Raw genomic sequence first — 6,760 nt, 5'->3', positions numbered from 1 at the left:
TCTATATTAGCAGACACTTAATGGAAGGCATGGGGGAAAAATATCAATATATGTGGGGGAAGTGTGGCTAGAGAGGAGTCTGGAAGAAGTAGAGAACTGGTGTCAATCAACAGGGAAAGGAGGAGGGAACAAAGGGGGCAGAACAGTCAGCAGGGAGCAATGATTAAGATCAGAATTCTGAGATTTACAGTAATAGAAGCAAGTGTCCTGAATCAGTAACAGCAGTGAAAATTCGTGTCTTGAATCAGTAACATCAGTGAAAATTCGTTTTGGGCGTTATTTTTGGGCACTGTTTGCTTGTTTATTTCTCATCACATATGTACACATAAAATACAGTCTGTAGAAAATGTCTCCATTTGGGATTTTAAGATAACTGAGGCCAGAGAAAGTGACTATTTCTTTATTTTGCCCCTAGTAGCATATAACTCAGTGGTTGGTCCAATAAATATCTTTTAATTGATTGATTCTATAAGAAATAGCCCTCTGGGGGCTTCCCTGGTGGCGCAGTGGTTGAGAATCTGCCTGCCAATGCAGGGGACACGGGTTCGAGCCCTGGTCTGGGAGGATCCCACATGCCGCGGAGCGACTGGGCCCGTGAGCCACAACTACTGAGCCTGCGCGTCTGGAGCCTGTGCTCCGCAACAAGAGAGGCCGCGATAGTGAGAGGCCCGCGCACCGCGATGAAGAGTGGCCCCTGCTCGCCGCAACTGGAGAAAGCCCTCGCACAGAAACGAAGACCCAACACAGCCGTAAATAAATAAATAAATAAATAAATAAATAAACCCAAAGTTAAAAAAAAAAAAAAAAAGAAATAGCCCTCTTTTTGCACTGGTAGTAATGGTAGAAAATGAGTTTTCATGAATCCCCTTCTTACTATTTTACTAAAAAGTACTTTTTAGGACTTCCCTGGTGGTCCAGTGGTTGGGACTCCGCACTCCCAATGCGGGGGGCCCCGGGTTCAATCCCTGGTCAGGGAACTAGATCCCGCATGCCACAACTAAGACCCCGCGCAGCCAAGTAAATAAATAAATAAATATTAAAAATTAAAAAATAAAAAAATAAAAAGTTCTTTTTAAAATCCACATTATAAAAGTAATAAATGTTTATTGTTAAAGAGAAAATAATAAAGAAAAAATTTAGATCACCCTCATTATACTATTCAGAGAAAAATCACCATTAATATTTTAGCTTATTTTCACTTTGTACAAAATTTAAATTCTATGGTATATAACTTTCTATCTTGCCTTTTAAACCCAACATTATATTAAACTATTTTTACATCATTAAATTTTCTTTGAAAGCATGACTTTGATGGCTGCATAATATTATAGCTAATGAATCTACTATCATGTATCTGTAATTATTTTTCTGGGTTTTGTCATTTAAACTGTTTAATTTTTTGCTTTTATGGGATAAACTCTGATTATTTGGTTAGGATTAAATTCCATGCGTGGGATTACTGGATGAAGTCATGATAAACTAGCTTTCTATAAAAGTTCTGCTACTTTGCCATTCCATATAGAAACTTTCTGGTATGTATGTTACCTGGCAAAATCTTAACCAAATTTAAATAACCAAATTTAAGTAAAAACATGTGTTTTAATTTGTGTTCATTATTAGTGGCTTATATTTTAGAATATAATTATTAATCAAAACAGTATGGTATTGTCACAAAAACAGACACATAGATCAATGGAGCAGAATAGAGAGCCCAGAAATAAACCCATGCATATATTATCAATTAATTTATGACAAAGGAGCCAAGAATATACAATGGAAAAAGGACAGTCTCTTCAATAAATGGTGTTGCAAAAACTGGACAGCCACATGCAAAAGAATGAAACTGGACCCCTATCTTACACCATACAAAAGAATTAACTTCAAAATGGATTAAAGACTTGAATGAAAGACCTGAAACCATAAAACTTTTAGAAGAAAACATAGGCGATGAGCTCCTTGACATTGGTCTTGGTGATGAAAAAGTTTTGGATTTGACACCAAAAGCAAAGGCAACAAAGGCAAAAATCAAGTGGGACTACATCAAACTAAAAAGTTCCTGGTACAACAAGGGAAACCATCAGCAAAATGAAAAGGCAACCTACCAAATGGGAGAAAATATTTGCAAGTCATATATCTGGTAAGAGATTAATATCCAAACTGTATAAAGAACTCATACAACTCAAAAGCAAACAAGCAACCTGATTAAAAAATGGGCAGAAGATCTGCACAGACATTTTTCCAAAGAAGACATACAGGTGGACAACAGGTACATGAAAAGGTGTTCAGCATCACTAATCATCAAGGAAATGCAAATCAAAACCACAATGAGATACCACCTCATCATTGTTAGAATGGCTGTTAAAAAAAAAGATAAATGACAAGTGTTGGCGAGGATGTGGAGAAAAGGGAACCCTTGGTGCACTGTTGGTAGAAATGTAAATTGGTGTAGTCCCTGTGGAAAACAGTACAGAGGTTCCTCACAAAATTAAACATAGAACTACTGTACGATCCAGCAATTTCACTTCCAGGCGTTTATCCAAAGAAAAGGAAAACACTGACTTGAAAAGATACATGCACCCACCCCCCCCCCCATATTCACTGCAGCATTATTTACAATAGCCAAGATATGGAAGCAACCTAAGTGTCCATCGATGGATGAATGGATAAAGAAAATGTGATATATATATATAGTAGAATATACTCAGCTATAAAAAAAGAAGGAAATTTTGCCATTTGCAACAACATGGATGGACCCTGAGGGCATTATGCTAAGTGAAATAAACTGGACAGAGAAAGACAAATACTGTATGATCTCACTTATACATGGAATCTAAAACAAAACAAAATATAACAAAAAGTGAACTCATAGATACAGAGAAGAGATTGGTGGTTGCCAGATGTGGAGGGTGGGAATGGCTGAAATGAGTGAAGGAGGTCAAAAGGTATAAACTTCCCGTTATAAAATAAATTAGTACTGAGGATGTAATGTATAGCATGATGATTATGTTTAATAATACTCTATTGCATATTTGCAAGTTGCTAAGAAAATAGATCTTAACGGTTCTCATCACAAGAAAAAAATTGTAACTATGTATAGTGTTAACAAGACTTATTGTGGTGATGGTTTTACAATATATAAAACTATCAAATCATTGTGTTGCACACCTGAAGTTAATATATATTATATAATGTTATGTCAATTATATGGCAATGAAAATAAATATTTAAATATGACAAAGTAAGGAATACAATTCACATTAAGTGGTCATTTTTCTGTGAAAAGAAATTTTTAAGGGAAACATGACATCCTTCTTTCTAATCTTTGTTATCAAAACAGCTTACTCTAACACTGTTCTTATTTTTAAAAATTACAATTATTGACATTTGTATTCTTTCACAACTTATCTGTTCGTGTCCTTTGCCTAACTTTTTTTTTACTGAGACATTAATGATTATGTCATTGATTTGTAAGAATGCTTTAAATATTAAGATTGTTAACCTTTTCTCCATAATTGTCACAAACTGTGTTATTACTGCCTTTTAAATTTTTTGTGGCTTTTTTTTTGATATGCAGAAGTTTGAATTTTTATGTAACCAAATCTATCTTCTATGTTGTGTGTTTTTAAACTATTTTAAAACCTGGAATATATGTGGTACAAATTCTGATGGGAAGCTCTAACTTATTTTTTTCCCCCAATAATTAACCATTTCCGTCAGTATGAATTACTGAATAGACTTTCCCCTGTTAATTTGAGATACACTTTTAATCATATCTAAAATTCTTATTATGGAGAAGTGGCTCTTAGTATTTTTTCTGTCTCCACAAAATTCAAACTCACAACATGCAGTGATTTACAAGGAGGGTTGTAAATGGAGGCATACTAGAATTTCCAATGAATGGCACGCATTGTTTGAAAAAGCCCCTCTTTTTGAAAATCACTACATTGGGAGTCACATAAACTATTTCATTGATCTAGTTATACATTCTTGTGTTTTATTTATTGTAGCCTTATAGCATGCTTTCATTTCTGCTAGAATTAGCCTTTTTCTTCCAAAAATTTATTGGTTATTTTTGCTTGTTTATTCCTTTATATGAAGTTTAAAATTCCTTTGTTAAGCACCTTGTTACTAGGAGAGTAATTCTAATTACATTAAATGCGAATGTTAATCTGTAAAGCATTGGCATTTCCTCCATATTTAGACTTAATAACTTTTTATGTCTTCCAGTAATATTGTACGCTTTTCTTCATATAGGTTATTACTTGAAACTTTATCCTATACTAGGTCTTAGTTTATTTTTGGATCCTACTCACCATCCAAGTTTCACTCACGTTTGCCTTTTACTCACTCTCCTATCTAGACAGGTTCCATGATTTTCAGTAATTTAATATGAGGCAGCGTGGTATAAACCGGTGGCTCTCAAACTTTAGTGTGCATCAAATCACCTGAAGAGCTTGTTAAAACACAGATGCTCTGATTTAATAGTTCTAGAATTGGGTCCAAGAATTTGCATCTCTAACAAGTCCTCAGGTGATACAGATGCTGCTGGTCCAGAGATTACACTTTGAGAACCACTGGTATAGACTAATGTTTCTCAAAGCATTTGTATGCTTTAATGTGCATACAAACTTCCCAAGCACCTTGTTAAATGCAGATTCTGATTTAGTAGGTCTTCACCAGGACCTGCGATTCTTCACTTCTAACAAGCTCCCAGATAATTCTCCTGCTGCTGGTTCACACACCATATTTTGAGTATCAAGGGAATAGAATGAAGAGTCTGGACTCTGAATTCTGGCAGAAATGAGTTTGAATCCTGGTCTGCGCTTATTAATTGATGACCTTGAACAAAGAAGTTCTTTTTCTTAGCTCAACTTTCTTATCAGTAAAATACTGTATATTAAACCAAGAACAATAAAACTTATTTTATGAAATGATACTGCCTGGCACATAACAAGCACTTAGTACAAAGTTGTTCTCTGCCCCATATCTCAGAATTATATCTGCCCTACAAAATACTGATTCAGTACCAGAGTCAAACCAAAGCCCTAGAGCTTTTGTTTACAGTCTAATCACAGACCCCTTAACTTGAATGTCTAAGGTAGTATTATTCAAACTGTGTTCTATTGTGTTCTTTACAGTTCTGTGAAGAAATTTGGGAAACAGTTCCATAGTTCATTTCCCTCATGATGCACATGAACACATTTTAAAAATCTGCATTAAAGAAATCTGTGTAATTTTAAGATATTATATTTTTTAGTTCTAGAATTTCTATTTCTCGGCTGAGATTTCGTATCTTTTCATTCATTGTGAGCTCACTTTCTTTTTTAATCCTTGGACATTGAGAATAATACACTGTAGACACTCTGAATTCTATCATGTTCCTTTAAAGAGTTTTCAGTTTTTGTTTTAGCAGAAAGATAACGTGGCTGAACTCAAATTGCAAACTATCTTCCCTGAGAAGGGCATCAACTAAAATCTCAGTTTATTTATTTTAGTCTTAGCTGGGCTGCTTGGAGTCTGCCCCATGCATGCATGGTACAAATATCAGACAGAGATTTAGGCAGAGTTTATATAAAGAATGTGGGCCTCCCCCTTTCTGGTTCTCTCCTTTCTGAAATGCCTTCCGTTTTCTAGCTGCTGTGGTCACCCAGAACTGTGTCTTCTAGTTCTTCAACTCAGTAATACTGAGTTTCTATTTGAATTTTAGTCACTCTGCTTGGCACAGCTGTTTGTAGGGGCCTGCTTTACACAAAGGCCAACAGCTATAAAAATGGGAAGTTCATCCCATGCCATCCCCTTCTTCATAGTGTTGGCCACGTTCAGTATCTGCTTGCATTCAGTTTTTCCGGTTTTTGTTTATAGTTTTCAAGAATTATATTTTCTCAAGAATTTAGCTTTCCTCTGCAGAAGTGTTGGTCTAACATGAGCTCCTGGGCCATCACTGGAAGTAGAACCTGTATAATTTTCTTTAATCTAGGATTCCCGAAAGAGATTCCTCATTTGGTAGAACCTTATGACTATATCACAGGCCTTAGTATTTCACAGAACTCATTTTGGGAGATGCTATTCTAAGATTTTTATCCTGGGAGACTTAAAAAGTGATGATAAAATTAACAGATTAGATAGTTAAGAAGCAAAATGGGTTTTGAGGGAAAGATGATGGAAATTAACTTGAGAAATGCATTAAAAATGCAATCTTTCTCTTAATATTCTCTGAGGGAAGAGTGGTGGTTTTCCATGATAATGCTCTCAGAAATTAGGGATGTACCCCCAAATTACTTTATTCCTCTTAATCTATTAGGCAGCTGAGATCCACAAGTTTTTCTCAACTCTTCTTGAACCTGTTTATATTTTCAACTATTATTTAAGGTCATAGTTAACTCGAAAACAAAACGTTTGTTTGGGAGAATTAAGGCCCGTAATTTTGTTTTGCTTGAAGTTCTTATGGCCAAATGTTGAGAGCAGGTCATAATGGATCTACACAAAGAGGTAAATAATAGCAAATACTATATGGAATCCACACAACCAAAATTCTCAAATAACTACCTTTTTGTTCTTCTGGCCTCTCATTTTATTAGAAAAAGCAATTAATTAAATAATTTGATATTAGAATATGACATAGGATCAGTATAGTTGCAGCCTTACCTACTCCTGTTTTATTTTTAACTATGATGTATGTGAAAGTAATAAGATAAAGCTAAGCCATGATAGTTGCTGTTTACAGAAATCGAACCTGAGATAAAGTGCATTTTTGATCACA

General features: G+C 35.0%; 1 long non-coding RNA gene across 1 annotated transcript; it reads left to right on the top strand.

Annotated features, from left to right (window-relative positions):
* The first annotated feature begins 490 nt into the window (after positions 1 to 490).
* LOC309650685 lies at positions 491 to 2,375 on the top strand. Its single transcript, XR_014257683.1, has 2 exons — positions 491 to 912; positions 1,094 to 2,375. It is a non-coding gene; the product is annotated as an uncharacterized lncRNA (long non-coding RNA).
* The last annotated feature ends 4,385 nt before the right edge of the window (positions 2,376 to 6,760 follow it).

Source organism: Balaenoptera physalus, assembly GCF_965194825.1.
Source record: "Balaenoptera physalus genome assembly, chromosome: 20".
Taxonomy (NCBI): Eukaryota; Metazoa; Chordata; class Mammalia; order Artiodactyla; family Balaenopteridae; genus Balaenoptera; species Balaenoptera physalus.
Note: the sequence above shows the minus strand (reverse complement) of the source record. Positions and strands in the feature narration are given on the sequence as shown.